Below are 19360 nucleotides of genomic sequence, written 5' to 3'. Positions count from 1 at the left end.
CTCAAGTTTGGGAGTTGAGCCTCCTTAATTTTAAGAAAAAAGTTGGAGACTTTATATGTATAAGTAGAGAGGCCTAGGACCTTAGTAGGATTGGGATTTCTTTTTGTAAAACTCTACTCTATTTTTGAGCTGCAAGACTTGTGACAATTTTCGATGTAATCCATTGTTTTGATAATAAGAATGAGTTTTATTTTGAGCCAGCATTGAGTTAACTCAGAGGGCTGAAGCTCTTGGGTTAGGGCCCAACCCTAGTAGCCAAGGCTCCTCTTTATTTTACAAGCATTCTAGCATAGATTCATAGTTTCATTATTCATTTGCTTAGTAGCTGGATTTCCATTACAACGGTGTAGATTAGATTGGTTGTATGTTAGTTTGCTTCCATTTGTGCCTTCTTTCAATTAGCAGGTTAGCAAGGAGAAAAAGGATCACCATAAGGTTGTCAGTAGGTGTCTTGGCCTCACTTCCTCCCTCTCAGACCATGACTTGAGGAAGAGACCCTTCAGCAGCCCCAAAAACATAGATTTCTAGTTCTGGCATGAGCTTTGGAGTTTGTTGTCTTGATTCAACATTTGGTTCATTTCATTGTCATCTTTTTCCATTACTCCATTTCCGCAATAATATCTCACTCATGCTTTCATTCCCCTTAGCACTCTCTTCATACATAATATAGGCAATTGATTCATGCTTTTCTAGTTTATGAAAATGTATCTTGTTGCATAGTTCTTGGAAAACACATATGTTTTAAGCACAACACATACTTCAAGAGGAGACCCAGACTTCATCACCAGCAACCACCTTCCACTTCATCCACCCTAATCATCTCTTGTTTCACCATCACCCTCACTAGTTTTTTTGTCATTTTGCATTGAAATTCCCCTAGATACATTGAGCAAATCTAGCCATATCTGATCTTGGATATTGACTCCTGAGTGTTCCTAGACCTTCTAACACCCTATCCCACTCATCACACACCTTTTCCAACCTTCCCAAGACCTCCAACACCTCACAATTAGCTCTCGGTTGTATCTTGTAGGTTCCCTGTAATTCCTACAGGATCATCCTGTAGGTTTCTAGTACATCCTATAGGTTTTCCTAAAACAACCTCAAAATCTTGTAAGTTTCTAGTACATCCTGTAGGTTTTCCTGAAACAACCTGTTTTGAGGCCCAATTGATGGGGAACCTCTAGAAAGCCACAAAAAGCTTCCTAGGACCCTTCCACACCATCCAACCACTCCATAAGCCTTTTATCCATCCTCAATCACATTCCATCAATTTGTCACATCCACAAGAATAAATAATTTGCATACTTTTTTGCCTAAAAAAACCAAAAAAAGTGAAAATAGATTTAGTTTAGTTTTCTTGCTCACACATTAGTATGGTTTGATGTTCTTTACTTGTGTAGCTTAGATAGAAGCTTTAGGTTAGTGATGATTTGGAAATTCCTCTTAGCATAGTTGTTTAAATGGTTAATCAGGATATGGTGTGATTTAGCATTTCATGTTGCTTTCTTCATTACCGCAGTAGTGTAGCTCTCTTAGAATAGATTTTCTCTTCTTCCATCAAAGAATCAAGCTTCTTCTGACTCTATAGAAGTCTGGCTTGGAAACCCTAGGGTCTCTCGCTGGATGAATAGTGACAATAGGCAGGACCTTCACTTTTACCTGTGCATATAGCACTGTCACCTCCAAGTTTATACGAACCCTGGGATGATAAGTAAAGCTGGTAGCCCAGGAGTTGCAGCATCCTTGCTGCAACGCTGACGCTCATCACTTTTTGGCACCATTGCCAGGAAGGTGTTTGAGTAGAATGTGATCACTACTTTATTTTCTTCTATTTCTTGTCTTCAATTTTCTGCCATTAGTTTATTTTTGCAAAACTAATCTAATAGCTTCTTTTCTTTCATTTGCCATTACCTACTTTCCTTTCCATTTTGCAAGTAGAATTTCAATTCAGCAAGTAGCTTTTTCATTCCATTAGTGACTTTCATTCAATCACCAATTTCATTTCTGCAAAGTACTTTCCAGCCTAATTTTAAAAAAAAAAAACCAACGCAAACACATTTCCATTCATGCCTCATAGGAATAGGGACAATTTAGGGAAATTTTTGCCAAATACCCCCACTACATCCAACAGCCAACCTTCTCTCTTCTTTGGTGGCTGTGAACTGGAGGAACCTTTAGGTGAGAAACCTGACATATTTGAAGAACCTACAGGGGAAGAAGAAGAAGAGGGACCAATTCCTACTGAACCAATGGCTGAAAACCGAAATGATGGAGGGAATAGAGAGAGAGTTGAGGGTGCCTTCCCCATCAGGGAAACCAATGAAGACACTAAGATGAAGAATATAAGCCCCTCTGCCCTACCTCATTTCCATGGCTTGACCACAGAGGACCCCAACACTTTCCTATTTGAGTTTGTTGTTATATGCCGAACCTATGACTATATAGATGATGAGAAAAAGTTAAAACTATTTCCATCTACCCTCAAGGATGTAGCATTGCACTGGTTCATGGGTTTACCTAGAGATAGCATCACAACTTGGGCTCAGATGCAACAGGCTTTTAACAAAAAATATCGGGACTACTATAGGTCAAAGGATACTAAAGAAGAAATTTTTAGGATGACCATGGGCCAGGATGAATCCTTAAAAGACTACAAAGAAAGATTCCAGCTCAATTACAAAAGGGCCAGGTGCACACTTGACCCTGAGTCCCTAACGCTGGTCCTCCTCAGAGGAGTAAGATAAGACCTTTTGGATACCTTACACTTGTTAGCAAGAGAAGATATCTACCAATTACCCTATAAGGATATCAAGATTTTCTTTAGAAACCATTCTAGGGTAGCCAGGAAAAAGGGTAGGAGTAGTCAACCTATGGCTAGTACATCATCTTCCGACTCATCCATCAAGGGTGAAATTGGAAATATGCTAGAAGATTTCAAAAGTGAGATGATGCAAACCCTTTCCTTGCAATTGGACACCATGAACATCAAAAGGAAGCTAGAGGAAGCAGAGAGAGCCTTGTCCATCTTTTGTCCTAGATGCACCAAGAGGTATCCTAGGAACGAATGTCCATTGGACTGTATTGAAATTTTCTCAATCTATGAAGAAAACCAGTCCACAGACAAGTACCCTTATTTACCAGGACTCAAAGTTTTATATTGAGGAGTTGAAGGGGTCACTGAGCAGCTTTGCTACATTAACCAAAGGAGGCCTCCTAGGCCTAGACCATACCAACAGGGCATGCAAGGGTCATCCCATGCATATTACAACCCGAACCAAAACACAGCTATACCTTCTTGGGAACCCCCTGCTCATCCTTCTTGATCTACACCCCCTCCTTGGTCCTATGCATCTCAGTATCATTCCGAGCCAGCTGGTGAGTCATTTCAACCTTACTCTCTACCACAACCTCAGTGGAATACACCATTCCAGCGGTGGAGGCCCTAATACAACAATGCTCTAGCTCTATTGCCTCCACCACCTACCCAACCACAATTCCTACACTCTGCTCCACCTAAGCAACCTCGAATGCCTGCCCAGCCAAATCCAAACCTGAACAATAGGTAGGCTCAACAAGCATATAGTGGAGAGACATCATATCCAACTTATGCTGTGGAAATACAGGAGATTAACCTGAGATCTGGGAGAGTCCTCTTGGATAACCAACCTCCCCCTCGACATAGGGAGGTTGAGGAATAAAGAGAGGAAAGCAACCTTAAAGTAAATCCACCCTTTCCCAAGAGATTAGCCCAACCACTCCAACCTGCCCTAGAATAAACTCAACTTTTGGGAGAATTGAAAAATCTATGTGTAAATATCCCCCTTCTCCAGGCAGTAAAATATGTTCCCATTTACAATAAGTTGATTAAGGAGAAATGCTTCAAGCATCTAGGAAGAAGAAAAATGGATGACCCTACCATTAATGTCATTCGGTAGCTGTTCAACTTAATGTTGGGGCAGGTAATATGTCTGAAATATTTGGACCGTGGAAGCCCTGTAGTAGATGTGCACATCAATGGCACAATTATCCCACACATTCTGATTGATCTTGGGGCTTCCATTAATGTGATGACCAAGGAAACCATGCTCAAGCTCAAACTCCAAGGGTCATTGAGGAAGACCACAATAGTTTTGCAACTTGTAGACCATTCCCCAGTCAACCCTGAGGGAATTGTGAAGCATGTGATGGTATCCATTGACTCCTTAGAGTACCCTGTAGATTTTCTAGTTCTCCAACCTAAGGCTAAGCTTATTGGTTACCGTCTCATCCTTGGGAAGCCATGGTTGGCCACAACTAATGCTTACATTATCTGCAGAGCTAGGAATATGACCATTAAGAATGGGCATATGTCCAAGCAGTTAGTCTTATACCCTGTTGCTCAACCTTGTTTCGGAGAAAACTAGTGTCTTTTTGATCTACTAGTCCCACTAAGATGGGTAGCTATCTTAGAAACAAACAATCAAAGCAATTTTTGATTTCCTTTATGTATGATAGATAAGAGAGAGGCAAAGGGGACCAAACTAGATCTTCTGCTTGGCTCCTTGCTTGATTTCTCTCTCCCTTGATAGAGTTTGCAACTCCTCTCCTACTTGTCCTACTTTAGAGAACACTTGTAGAGTCAAAGTAACAAAACACCATCAAAGCATCTCGATCTATAATATCATAAACAATGCAGAATCAAAAATACGTTGACCATACAATTGCATTCACGAATAACAAGATTCACAAATACGCGATTATATGGAGGAAAACTCAAAGAACTTTATTAATAGTAGAAGAGAGGATTACAACCCAGCTGTCTGATCCAGCATCATCCTCCCAGCATCAAAGCCCTCTTCACCTCATGAAAAGCAAGATCAACCAACAATACAATGTATCTTCTCAAAGGTAAACCAACAACACTTCCTTACAAATTACAAAATTCCATCCTCCATATATTTCAGATGAGGGATCCATTTATAGATGTTTACAAAGGTGTGAGTCATCTCTGGGTTTTTGATTAGTGTCATTCCACTTGTAGTTCTTGGTTCCACTTGGATATTTCATTGATCTTTTACTCATCCCTCGGCAAATTCTGAGAGGAAAGTGTCATAGGAGAAGTTTCTAGAAGATTCCATGAGCATCCACTTAGCAAACTGTCTCGGACATTTTTCCATCCTTGCTCATTACACCCTATAGAAGGCCTTTCCAATATGCATTGCACCTCCAGTGTGTAGCAGGTGAGATGCATCACACCTTGACAGTGGGGCAATTAGTATGGTCCTGTTTTTGCCAGTTCTGAGTGGTTTTTCAAGTGGAACTTCTGGGGAATGATGTAATCAGTTGATTATGATACTTTAGGGTATAAAACAACACTTTTAGGGGTTAAAGAGCCCTTTGTTTATCGACATATAAGATTGGGGTTGTAGTGCCCAAATATGTCTATAACAGTTTCCCCCTAAAGCATGAAGTCATAAATCTTTTGATGTCGGGTGAAATTCTTTATCATGAGGATATGAGGTATTCAAACTGGAAGGTGACCTGTATAAAATACAATACAATACATCATCATCATAATATTTTCACGATCTAGTTGGGGTGGGAATTCCCATGCTCCGCTTTATAATTTCATTTTCATGTACATAGCACAGATAATCGTCTGCAGTTGCAGACTGGTGATTCTTTATATGTAGAGTCATCATCCCTTAGCTTAGATGATCTTCTATGCAGCTTCTGTGTACATTTGATGTCTTTATATTCCTGAATATATCGTAGCCTGGATGGATGAAACTAGATCCGGGGTCTTCAAACTCATTCAATCTTCGCTCGATGTACAAGTCAATCCATGTGAAAAGATATTTTGAAGTCGAACATGGAAATACATCGCCTGATTACCAACCAATAATGTAAGTTGTTAACAGATGCAAGAGGAATCACCGATAATGATGAAGAACCTCAAGGTACTACAGTACAATTCACGTGGTGTGAATATATGATCCGATGTCAAACACCACACAAAATCTTTCAGTTGAAGGCCATTGATGTAAACCTGTCGTTGGAAGTGAGAAACTTGCCATTGAGGCATGCAAGCTTCAAAGTACTAAAAGGGTTGTTTCTAAGTCAACTTCTTGGATAATGAGCAGATGTCGACAAGAAGTGACCTATCGTAGGATGGACTTAATTTATCCCACATCAATGACACGAAATGATGCAAATGATTTTCTGGAGGTGAAAATGATCTGATGATACAAGGTTCAAGAATGGCGGTCATGAAAAATGGAGAGTGAAGGTATTCCAGTGGATGAGGCATTAGCTGGATGGCGAATTCTCTGAATGACTTCTCTTGAACATATTGGTGACAATGAAATGGATTGGTAGTATTAACCCTAAAATATGGATGGTATGGAGGACCAATGGTGATATGACCGGTGAATGGAATAACCCAACCCAACTCAATCATGGTGATGGAGTGAAAGTGTCATGTTCAAGAGCGACCTGCTACCAATAAAGTTCTTCAAGTTTTCTTCCCTTTTCTCCCCAGTCATTGCTGACTAGTACCTCTTTATTTTTGTCAAGTTTGAGGAGGATAACATATGCTTGTTCTATAATTTGCCCTTCGGGCAAACCTTGTCACTATGTTTTAGTGAGCCTAGCATCAGTGAAACTCGTTCATGTCTGGATGGACAAGTTCGTCGCTATTGTTTTAATTAGTTTAACGACAAAAACAACTCGGTCCTTTTCATGTTTAGAGAGTTTGAAAAGGGACAAAAAGGAAACTCCATTAGTTCTTTTTCATATCATAATCCCTTGAGTCTGAAAAAGATTAAATAATACAAAATGGATGACTTTTCCGATCACTTTAGCGAGCCGAAAAAGACAAGCGCTCGATATTTTTGTTTGATAATCCCTCAGGTCCAAAAAGATTAAAATACAGGAGGGATGGCACTTCCAATCACTTTAGTGAGCTAGAGAGGCCAATTGCTCGACAATCTTTTCATTTTTAGCGAGTCCGAAAAGAGTTTAAAGTAGACTCATTTTTTGAGGAACAAGTGGCGTTTAGGGTAGCAAATAGGTTCCGGGTAATCTTGGAACTTCTCAAAACATGGTGGTGTGAAGAGGTTGGCTAACAGGACCACTCATCGCAGCTGTTCCTCAAAATGGTAAACAATCAAGTGGAAGCGTATGATCAGCCAAACAGATGGAGGTGATGGAAGGAACACAACCAAGGTTAGAAAGGTAGATAGAATGGCAATCACAAAGGTTATTTACCGAAGGTAGGTGCATTTTTTAATGAGCTTGAACTCTAGGGGAACATATGTTCATTGGCGGGTTTATTTTTTAACGAGCTTGAACCTTGTGGAAACATTGCTCGTGGTAGGCTTATTTTCTAACGAGCATGAGCCTTGCGGAAACATTGCTCGTGGTAGGTTTAATTTTTAACGAGCTTGAACCTTGCGGAAACATTGCTTGTAGGCGGGTTTATTTTTTAAGGAGCTTGAACCTTGCGGAAACATTGCTCATACCAGTCGTTTAAAGATGTCTCTAATTGGTAGGTTTATTTTTTAGTGAGCTTGAACTCTACGATAACATATGCTCATTTCCTTTTTATGTAGGCTAGAAATGACCAAACTAAAAGCTAAAAAAACTAAAAAGATAAGAACTGAAAATGGTCGTTTTTCACTTGCATAAAAAGGTTTGCATGCCCCTAGGCATCGAGAAAAGGAGAGTCTCCAGGTAACCATATGGAAGTCACTGCGGTTAAGTAGGATTGTTTCTGTCAGCAGTTTAGACAAAACACTTCCTTGGCTTTGTCCCCATAGTGGACAAAGGTGAATGGTGTTTCAGACCAATCACATAACCTACGAAGAAATGGTGTTTCAGACCAATCACATAACCTACAAGGAAATGGTGTTTCAGACCAATCACATAACCTAGAAGGAAATGGTTGTTTCAGACCGATCACATAACCTACAAGGAAATGGTGTTTCAAACCAATCACATAACCTACAAGGAAATGGTTGTTTTGGACTGATTACATAACCTACAAGGAAATGGTTGTTTCAGGCCAATGCCATAACCTACAAGGAAATCTATCTTTTTAGCTGGGTTTGTCTGCCAAGGCAGACCAGGGTGCATGCCCCCTAAGCTTCGTCACACTTACCGGACTACTCAGGGTAATTAGGTGGATGGAATGAAGGTTGATTTAGAGACTCGACTTGGAACTTGTTTCATTTTTTAACGAGGTTGACACAAGAGTACGAACTGTCCTCTGGCTCCCTGATCACAACCCGTAAGAGGTCATGAAGGAGAACTCTAGTTCCAATGCCCCCAGTACATGGTGTACGACATCAGTGAATTGATCGTCAGTTGATGTAGGTATGGAACTGGTTCCCACATAATTAATTCATGGCGGGGATGATACCATTAGTACAAAAAGACCATTTAAGGAAGATGGTTGACTAGGAGCAATATTTGGACTGGGAAACGAAAGATGGTTAATGGTGACAATCCTGCCTTCATGCGGGAAACAAATCACTCAAATGAGTGTTGAAACAACAGCTCCCATGTGATAAACATAGTCACACCTAAGAAGTAGATTGTAATCTAAAGGACTTGGGACTACCATCATGCTCAGGTAAACAGTTTTTCCTCCCAAAGTGATAGGTAAGTGAGGAAGGAACCCTAATGGTTGATTGGTTCCTTTGTTAAAGCCTAACAGATTCTGTGTAATAAGCACAAGCTGTGGCGAACCGAGCACTTGCCAAGCAGTTGAGGAAAGGATACTCATTGATGCACCTTCATCTATAATAGTGATGGATACAATCATATTACATACTTGTACTATGATCAGGAAAGGCACATAAGAAGTGTTATGCTCTTAACCTGCTAGACGATTACCAGAATACCAAATATGTGAAGAAATATACCCAAAACATAGAATAGTGAGAAACAAGAGCAAGTATTTTATTATTCAGAAAGCAATGTTCACTTGCCTCTTCGAGGGGGCAACGTCCAATGGAGCAGAGCTCTATTACAAAATAAGACACGATGCCCTTGCAAGGAGTCTCTATCCTTTATATATGACTCATACATGCAATACCATGGATAAATACCATGGTTCTTATTAATACCATCTATCTAATACCATGGCCCATTTGCAACTAACTGTGGTCCCGTCATTAGTTGCGAGTTAACCAATTACAATTATTAATATGGGCTTTATTGACTCTTTACTTAACTATAACTATGAATCGATCCTACTACATAAATAAGGGGGTTAGGGTGGTGTTAGAGTCGGTCTTTATATCCCTCTGTCAGAGATCAAACTCCTTTTGCATTTCATTTGTAGGTGTCTCGCTCGATTCACTCCATTGAATTCTGCTAGGGGCATGCCATTATTTGATGGAAGGGCCTTGTTACTCATTACCCCTCATGCTTTGTACCTATTGGCTCAGGTCTATTCATCAAAGTTCATTAAATCAATTTTAATTCATTTACATTCCTGTTCTAATCTCTTGGTCAGCAAAGAGTTATTTAAGGTTTTTAGGTCTTTTGAGGTCTAGGGTTTAGTTGATTTAGTCCTCAAAGTGTCCAATAAAGCCAATAGGCCAGAGGGAGGATAAAAATAAGTTTTTATTTCAAATTTTTATCATCAATAATGCTCAAGGATGTTTCTTCTTCAAAACTTTATTTTGAAGAAGAAATCGTCAAATTAATTGTTTGTAATAAGTATGTATTTTTAAAGTCCTTTGTCATGAAGTACTTCAAATGCAGCCCCTAGTCTTTCTTTGTCAAGACAAGCCACCATCCCTGCAAAACAAATCAACCAAAAAGCCATCATTCTAGCCAAAAAATCAAAGGGAAGAAATGCTAATTCTGCAACATTACAAAAATGGGTCTTTACAAAGCAAAGGTCAAAGCTATGACTTTATATAAATATTTCTATGTTTATCAATGCCATTTACACTCAAGAGGAAGATTTAAGTCGAAGTTTAGTGGAGAGGGGGCAAAACTTGTGAATCTTCAAGCCAAGACTGCGTTTGGAGTGCGCGCGGCGCATTGAAAGAAGGCACGACACATTGGGAGGTCACGGCGCACAGGGCCTCCTACCTCTGTGTATTTTCCAATGAGTGTGGCACATACAGTGAGCGCGGCGTGTTGGGCTAGCGTGTGGCGCATAGGGCCGACAATGAAATTTTTTATTGTTTCTCTGCAAAAAGTCAAATCAATCAGCTCTTCTCCAAATTACATGTTCCTGGTTTGCAAAAGGAAAGAAGTAAGCGTAAATCTGTGGAGCACAATGGCATTTTGGAACCTGATTCATCTTTGGATGCCATGCAGTTAGTGTATCATCTCAGCAAACAAACCCTTTAAGTGCTTCTGCATCACTATACATTCAAAATTTCAAACAAACAAGCGAGGCAGATTTGGAGGATGATAGCACTGAAGGCACAACTCGAAGAAACAGAGTTAGCCACTCGTAGCCTACAAAGATGCTTATAGCAGTGGAGATTTCGCAAATGGTGTGTCCCGCCGCACCGACTTCATAGAGGGATCTTTGGAACTCAAATGTAGACCTGGTGGTTCTGAGAATACATACTACCAGCATGTATTTCTATAGGCCCACTGGCAGCCCCGATTTCTTTTCAATGAACGTTCCTAGGGATGCGCTTAGTAAACTGTTGGCGCCATTTTATCCCATGGAAGGGAGACTAAAAGAGACCCAGATGGACATATCGAAATCAACTATAACAGTGAGGGCATCCTACTTGTTGAAGCTATAACATATTCTGTCATTGATGATTTCGGGGATTTTGTGCCCATCATGGAGCTCAAACAACTCATTCCTAAAGTCAATTACTCAGAAGACATTTCTTCCTATCCTCTGCTCGTAACCTTTTTCAAATGTGGAGGGGTGTCATTAGGTGTGGGGATGCAGCACCATGTGGCTGATGGTTATGCGGGTATACACTTCATCAATACCTGGTCTGATGTAGCCCGTGGGTTAGACATTACTCTGCCACCCTTCATCGACAAAACTCTTTTACGAGCCAGAAATCCTTCAACCCCGAAGTTTCAGCATATAGAGTACCAACAACCTCCACCATTGAAAGACACAAGTGGAATAATGAATGGTGAAACCATCAGCCATATCAGTTGCTATTTTTTTAAAACTCACAAAAGAACAATTGGAGATCCTCAAGGGAAAAGCTAGAGAGAATGGAAATAATATAGCATACAACGGCTATGAAATGCTCTCAGGACACGTTTGGAGATATGCCTGTAAAACTAGAAATCTGGATGCTAATTATAAAAAATTGGTTTTTATTCAAATGGGGAAGGTGAAAAGTCAAAGACCAGAGCTTAAAATAAAGCGTAGATATCTACCATGGCAGAGAAATAGGATTCGATTACCTATTTTTGGACTTCAGTTATGATTCAAAGGGTCTACAACTACAATTTTTGCCTTTTCATTGGTCATCAGAAATTTTCAAGTGGAATAATGTAACGCTGTTCTTTCTTCAGAACAGATGAATGAATCTTTTTCTATTTTCATGATTTTAGTTGAAACAGCTCCCTATTTTTGTCGATCTTTTTTCCCACCTCTAAGCTTATTTAATATATGGAAAATCATTTTGTAAGGGTCTGAGTTCTGGGAAAGGTGTGGAAGAAAAACTCAGCGTTTCATTGTACATTTTGGCCAGGAAATTAATAAAATGATGCAGCTCTGATTCATGAGATTCCTGTGGTATTAGTTTTGCATGTGTTTCTTCTTTCTGTTTTATATGTATCCTGTTATGTTTTACAGCTCATTCATAATCATTTCTAGTTGAATGCTCTTAAGTAAGAAAGGTAGAATCCAGTTTATGCTCTACCTTGTAAAGCATTCATACTTTGTGTGTCTTCTTCTGTTTGAAAAGGATTCATGTGTATGCCCTTTTCAGCTTCTCAACAGTCTTTCCACTCCATATTATTTCAGTTTGATTGCTAAACCTCCTGCCTATCTTGCCTCACGAAATACTCTGTGTCTTTGATTTAATTTCCCAGCTCATGCTGTCCTTTGTCCCATACAGCCCAGAAAATTCAGTCATTCAATAAATTACCTCTTTCATATCTATTTACTAGCCTAAAATTAGTTCCCATTTTAAGTCATCTCAAGCCCCATTGAAACACTTTTCGCTGAGATTGACCCGGAGAGAGCCCTCTCCTGTCCTCGTAGGGCTAGCTACGAGGCTGAGCGTGGTTTGATGTGGACCTAGAACCTTGTCTTTTCAGCCTGAGGCAAATCTAGGCTCTAACATAGTGGCGACTCCACTGGGGAAGAAATGGTTTGCTTGTTAGTGTTATTTGATTTATAGCTATAGATGGAGCCTAAAGTCATGCCAGGTAGCCTTCGAAACGCTTTTGCTGTGCATTAGCGAAGTAGATAAACGTTGCTTCAGTCAATCTCCGGTATAGCTTGTAAATGTGACATCTAACTTATTAATCGCCCCAGTACATGTATCAAGTTCAGATCTGATTGTTGATGGTGAACAACGATCAGACATCAGAAGGCTGAAATCATTCACCTGGCGACTTCATTCACTAAAAAATCCAGCAATCAATGCTTCATGGTGACTCCACTACAGAGAGATCAGTAGCTTTGAGATTTTCAAGATGGAACGGGTCGCAAGAAGATACGCTCCCATGAGCCGGGATCACATTCCAGGCTTTCCAAATAAAATTCCGAAGGTAGATTGGTCAAGGAATTTGCCTACGTTTAAAGATGATGATAGGAAGGATGCTACTTTACATCTGGTTAGATTTCACATGCATATTCACAAGTTGAAGGTTGATTTTCCTGAAGATTGCTTGATGAAGATATTCATGGCCACTCTGGAAGGTGAAGCCCAATCTTGGTATGAAAGTTTGCTGCCTACTTGTATTTACTGTTTAAAGGATTTTCATGCCATGTTCATTGAAAGATATAAAGAATCTTATCCATCATTAAATTTAGTTCAGGACTGTTGCAAGCATGCTTATAGTTTTATTGAAAGCCTTGAGAAATATTATGAAGATGATAATTTCATGGATGAAGAGATCATGGAAGCCCTGTATGAAAATCTGTTTCAGCAGCACACAAAACTCTTAGAGGATACTTATCAAGATCAGCAGGTTGAAGATTTCCATATTGCTGCAAATGATGAAAGAAGAAGTTTTATTTCAGATCTGGTTGAAACAAAGGATGATACGCAGGAAAATGATGTTCCAATCTCAGATAGTGATGATGATAAATCAGATCGAGAGATAAATTGTGATGAGGAAAAACATGTTGTTCCAGATCTCATAAAAGAGAGTTGTATTGTTGCGGCTGCCTCAAATGAAGAAAACAGAGTTACAGACCTAAATGCTCTCATCTCACCAGAACTAGATCTTCATGAGGAGGTAGTTCATTTCCTCTGTGAAAAACAAGACGAGATCTTTGCTCAAGTAAGTGAAAAAGTTTCCTTGGATGAATTGTTGGTAGATGATAGCAATGTCATATTTGAGTATCAAGAACCATCTGAAGTTTCTTTTCTTATGATTGATGAATGTAATGAGGAACATGACAATCTGGCTGTTATATCATATGAAGATGATCAAAATAACATTTGGATTACAGAAGATAAGAACATTCAGCATTGCCTTTCAGATTCTTCTTCATATGCCTCATGTTTTGAAATGCTTTTCCAGGAGGAGTTATGCTCATCTACTTGTTTAGAATTTTTTGAGGACCAAGAACACACACTTTCTGAAGTACATTATGAAGGAAGATTAGAATCAAAAGAAAAATACACCTTGTTTCTTCAGTAGGAGGTAAATCTTCATGTTTTTCAAGATCCACTGGAAAATCTGTTGCAGTCAGCAGTGAAGGTAATTATTGTAGTATTTAGTGATGAAGGAGATCATGGTCAATTATATTTTTGGATGCCCAGTTACAAGTATCTATTGTTGACTAGAATATCTGATCAGGAGAATCAATCAAGAAGGCATCTACTTGATTGGTTACATTGGCATTTTGATATAGTTTGATGGTATATTGTCTTGTCAAAAACACAGGTGGTCACGTACCGCCATCAAGCTTTAAGTTTTAAGTTAGTTTGTTAGAGTCAAGTCTTTTAGTCATTTCAGTTTGCATTGAGTAAGTTTGAGTTAAATTTTTAGTCAATCAGTTAATAGTCTGGTGTTGATTTGGACTCCATAGCCCAATGGATATAGGCACTGTCTACTCTCCCAAAGATCTACCATTCTTGGTACCTCCAGGGAGCTACCATCCCCATTGGAGCCAATGTTAGAGTCGGTCTTTATATCCCTCCGTCAGAGATCAAACTCTTTGTTACACAGTAATTTGTCACTGTCTCCCTGTCAGTCTTCCTGCTGTGTCATGAGACCAAATTAATTATGCTCATGCTCTCTAATGTTGCCAAATGGCCCACTTTGCCAAAGTTTTACTATCATCGCGACTATTGTCAGAATAAACGCACTGATGGGCGCTCCATAACAGACCGAATGCGCTGACAGCGCGGAAGTACACGTGATTCCCACGTTGGTCTAATTTCATGAGACAGCGCACCTGTTATCCATATCTGATCTCACTGACATGACCTTCTCTGTTATTCAGCAGCGATGTCAGCGCCCCAGTGCAGTTATGGACCTGCGCTGATCTAGTTTGGGCAAGTTTGTTCTAACAGCCGGCCTTCCAGATGACTCCAGACCTAGTTGTTGGCCTTGTAAATGTCGCCCTCCCTTCTCTGGCATGTCTGTTTCATCATTTGAGCCACCTTCCTTGGAGATAAGCTCATCCTCCCACCATTCATGGAGACTCCTTCTCCTATTTAAGCCTCCACCATTGCCATGAGCTGCTAGTTTGGAATTCATAGTGTTGGGAGTGTTGCTGATAGTGTGTGAGCTTGATAGGTAGCTAGTGTGACAAGTGTGGGATTGTTAGAGAGCTTAAGGAAGGTTGTGAAGTGTTTCTTTCTTGTGTAAACTTGTGTGAGAGAGAGCTTTTGTCTTGGGAGATCTACCTCCAAGGGTGAATGCTTAAGAGGCTTGCTGGCTGGACCCTCTTGAGAAGGATTTGACGTCAAAACTATGGTTGTATTCTTCTTTGTTTATTAATAATAGACGACTATCATTATGGTTCCACTCTTATTGTCTTTATGATGGTATTTGAGTTATATCCTTTCTGACTGATATATAGTTACATATACTGGATTTTATGCTTGGGTTTGTATCGTTCTTTGCATGTGTAGGTGTCCGTGCACGAGGATCGTGAGGATTGTGACCAGCCGGGGCAAAGGAATGGGAGCATCAACTCTTCTACAAGTACTAGCGTTGGAATCCAGGTAGGCCTTCATCATTGGTCTTTTATTTATAATTAGGAACCTATGTGTTAGCGTTGTTTGATTGTTGCCAGACCTTGTTCGGACTAGTAGGCATCGCCTCTATCCGCAGAGGGGATTTACCTCCACAACAATTTGGCGACTCCGCTGGGGACTTTTTTACCTTGTTGTTTGATTTGTAAACTTTAGACGGAGCCTGAAGCACGACCAGATAGCCTTCGAAACGCTATTGCTCTACATTAGCAAAGTAGATCAAAGCCACTTCAGTCCATCTCTGGTTTGGTTTATGAACTGAACAGCTTGGAGCTGGCTTTTGTCTTTTTGTGTTCATTTTTTTCCTTGAGTTTGATTTTTGCTCTCTTTTCAAAGTTTGGGGATTAGTTCTCTGATTTTGGATTTCCTGGTTCAGTCTGGGAGGTGCCTTGATTATTTAAAGAGTGATTGCCTTGGTTTGGGAGTTTTTCGCTTGATTGTGCCCATTTTTTAGCTTCAGCGTGGTTTATAATAAAACAGTCGTGCTGCCATCGCATAGCTGTTTCTTTGACTTCTTGATCATCGCGTTTATACACTGAACAGTCGCGACGGTTCTGGGAATCGGACCAACACGGTTAGGCCGTGTACTTGCGCGCTGACAACACTTTGTTGCTACGCTTGGTTTCTGATCAACGCTTTGTTGCTGTGTATCACCCGCGCTGATACCTGTAGAATTGAATTTCTTCAATTCTGCCTCCTAAGCCTGTTGGTCTTGCTATCCCCTGCTGTTTTCACTTGGTTTATGACTTGATTTTCATTATCTGAGGATTGAAACACTTTCTTGTGAAGTCTTGTTGAGCAAATCTTGCTTTTTGTTTTGTCATCCCAATTTCTTTGGATCAGCTTTGCTTGGTTACTCGCTTACAAAGGTTCGTTTGCTGCTTGCTTGTGGTTTTGTGAAACCCTCCTCTTTTCTTGCTTTTGCTTCGTTGTTTAGGTGATTGTTATTGAACCAGTCTTCACATTGTTTTGATTACTTCTCACTACCTGGACACGGATCACAGTTGTTTGGGGTCAACTGGTTCTTTTCACATTTGTTTTTTATTATTTCTCAAAAGTTTGTTTAATGCACTTTGCCATCAACAAAAAAAAAATCTCTTTTGCTTTGTATTGGTTAATGAGAACTAGAAGCTTTTCGTTTTGATTAATGATTAGTGGTCTTAAAGAAAATATTGTGAATTTCCATTAGTTGCATTAGAGAAGCTGTTTGTTGTTTTGTGATCATTTCGTTTGTATGAAAGCCTTCTAACTCTCTTGTAATTAGCATTCATCGAATGGAATGACATATTTTGGCATATAGTTTGCATTTAGGCATTTTTTGAGAGATTTCATACGGTAAGGCCTGAAAACCGAAACCTAATTCAAGATCAACTATAAAATGAACTGAATGAACTTAAAAATGCATTGGAACATAACGCTCACTGTTTAGAGGTCTAGGCTAGAGACGTGCTCTGGCGTTGTTAAACCTAGTCACTGTTGTTTCACATTACGGTTGGGTGATTCCTCCTTTTGTGACTCGATAGTGGTCTAGCACGGACTTGAGCTCCCACGTACCGTCGCGTATATAGGGGAGACCCCACTAGGTTATCATCCTTTATCCACAGGAAGCCGTGTCTGCCGCCTTACAAGCCGTAACGCACCGAACACAGCATTCGGGAAGATTGACTGCCGTACGGGAAGTCCTTGGTTTTCATATGACTGCCAAGGTGTATATGCAGTTTTACAGATTTGTTTGGTAAACCCTTTTCCTAGTCTCTCCAGAGTAGTCACTTTTGATCCTTTTTGGACTCCTTAAAAGAAAAGGCTCACTTGAGCAGTTTGTCACTTCAGGCTCACAAAACATTCGAAGGCGACTAGAGTCACCTTTTTGTCCTTTTCTCGACTCTTAAAACATGAAAAGGTCAAGTTGTGTCCTTGCGTCTTAAAATTTATTTGGCCGCGATTAACATTACCTGGTTAGATCTTGTGTGCGTTAGTTTGAGTAGGGTCCTTTATCGTTATATTCCCTTAGGTTTTGTTTGAAGTTTGTCATCCTGGCTGAACCGTCGACTCCCGTTCCAAGTGATCAAGGGTCTCCGTCTTCCGTTGCTCCTGAGGTACCGGTTGTGAGTGATACTCTTCCTGTTATCCCAAGTATCCAACCGATCAACTCTCGTGCCCCGGACGACGAGGATTATGAAATTCATTGGAACCCCATCTGGGAGCCTGAAGAGGACGATATTCCTTTCACCCCTCCTGGTGTTTCATCTCCAATGTCTACCTCTCACATGGATGAGACATCTCCTAGAGTGAGTGAGACACCCGTTTTGTCGAATATCGACACTCCTATCCCGGCTACTTCTCCGGTACCCTCACGCTATAAGTCATTGAGGGATAATATAAGTGCCAGGATCCCTGCTTCGAGTATGTGGGACCCCCATATCACTCCCACTTCGGGATCTTTTGTTTCACGAGTCCACAGTACACCTGTCACTTCAGTTCCAATGAATCCAACTGTTTGTGTAGCGCATTCAACTCCGGTTGTTAGTGCCGTTACAGCGTCTTCAGCTCTGAATACTGGTGCTGGTCCCCCTCACGGTCAAGTGAGTAGCGGCCAGCCAGCACACACACCCAAAGTTGTTCACCCTGCACAAAGTGCACCACCCTCTTCTGGTCCCGTCCTAGGAGGGGGGCCGTATGATCAGTATGGGCAAGCTGTTCAGGATCCGAACGTGCAAGGTCCATTCTATTATTACGATTCTACTGGTCAGTACCTTTACCCTTCTCGACCCTTGCCTACTCAACCTATTGTTGAGGTCTCGGTACCATTATCCGTTGCTTGGAACGCCACCACTTTCCATGGGGGCCAAGCAAGGCCTGCACAGCTTCAGGGACCGCCTAACCAAGGCCAGCCATCTTATATGCAAACCCCCCAAGGGCAGCAATATTACGGCCAGTCTTACCCAGGACAACTTGGGGGCCCACAAGGACAACCTTATCAGGGACAACCTTTGGCCGTTGGTGGTCCATCTTTTACTTATCTAACTCAACCTTCTGGTTATCCAGGGCAACCTGGTACCCAGCAAGGTTACCCGTCTTGACAACCAGGGCAACCTTACATCCAACAAGGTCAACCTGGTGTCCAGCAAGGTTATCCTTCTGGACAAGCAGGACAAACTTATATTCAACAAGGTCAACCGGCAGTCCAACAGGGGTACCCTTCTGGGCAAGGGGGGCAACCTTACGTACAACAGGGCCAACCCACTGCCCAACCTAGTCATCCTTCTGGGCAAGGGGGTCAGCCTTCCGTACAGCAGGGCCAACCCACTGCCCAGCCTAGTCATCCTTTTGGACAAGCTGGTCAACCTCAAGGTCAATCAGCCGTCCAGCCCGCTCAACCATCTGTTCCGCAAGGACAACCCTTGGTTGCACAAGGACAACCTGGTACCCAGCAAGCTCATCCTTCTGGGAAAACGGGTCCATCCCAAACCCAACCAAGACAACCTTCCGGCCAGATGGTCGAAGCTCAACTTGTTCAAGGACATCCTTCTGGGCCCCAGACTCAAATTGGTTATCAGATGCAAGGTGGGTCACAATCCCAACCTTCTTATCAAGCACAGCCTTCTTACCAGGATCAGTATGGAGCTCAGCAACCGCATGCTTACCAGCAACCCCAGGGGCAAATTCAGTTCACCCCTTATCAAAATTATCAACAAATGCAGGTCACCCCTTATCAGAATTATCAGCAACAGTATGTTGCACCTGCAAGTCAAGTTGCTAATCCATGGGGTGCTGGGGGGCAGATCCAGGGTCAGCTGTCTGCTTATGGAAAGAATCCTTATGGACAGAACCCCTATGGGCAGAATCCCTATGGGTAGAACCCTTATGGGCCAGGCCCGTCCGGACAAAGTCCATGGGGGCAACCACCACCTGGTTGGAACCCTGGTACTACCTCTCTTCCACGACCACAAATGTCCTTTAATCCTCAGTTGCCTTTCTTA

The 19360-nt window shown here is 41.2% G+C and overlaps 1 pseudogene; it reads left to right on the top strand.

Annotated features, from left to right (window-relative positions):
- Nucleotides 1–11420, top strand: part of LOC149255810 (shikimate O-hydroxycinnamoyltransferase pseudogene) — an 83783-nt pseudogene extending 72363 nt beyond the window's left edge.
- The last annotated feature ends 7940 nt before the right edge of the window (nt 11421–19360 follow it).

This window comes from Pinus tabuliformis, chromosome 7 (assembly GCF_031772625.1).
Source record: "Pinus tabuliformis cultivar Carrire ecotype Pingquan chromosome 7, CPIR1, whole genome shotgun sequence".
In the NCBI taxonomy this organism is placed as follows: domain Eukaryota; kingdom Viridiplantae; phylum Streptophyta; class Pinopsida; order Pinales; family Pinaceae; genus Pinus; species Pinus tabuliformis.
The sequence above is the reverse complement of the archived record's forward strand: the minus strand, read 5'-3'. Positions and strand labels throughout refer to the sequence as shown.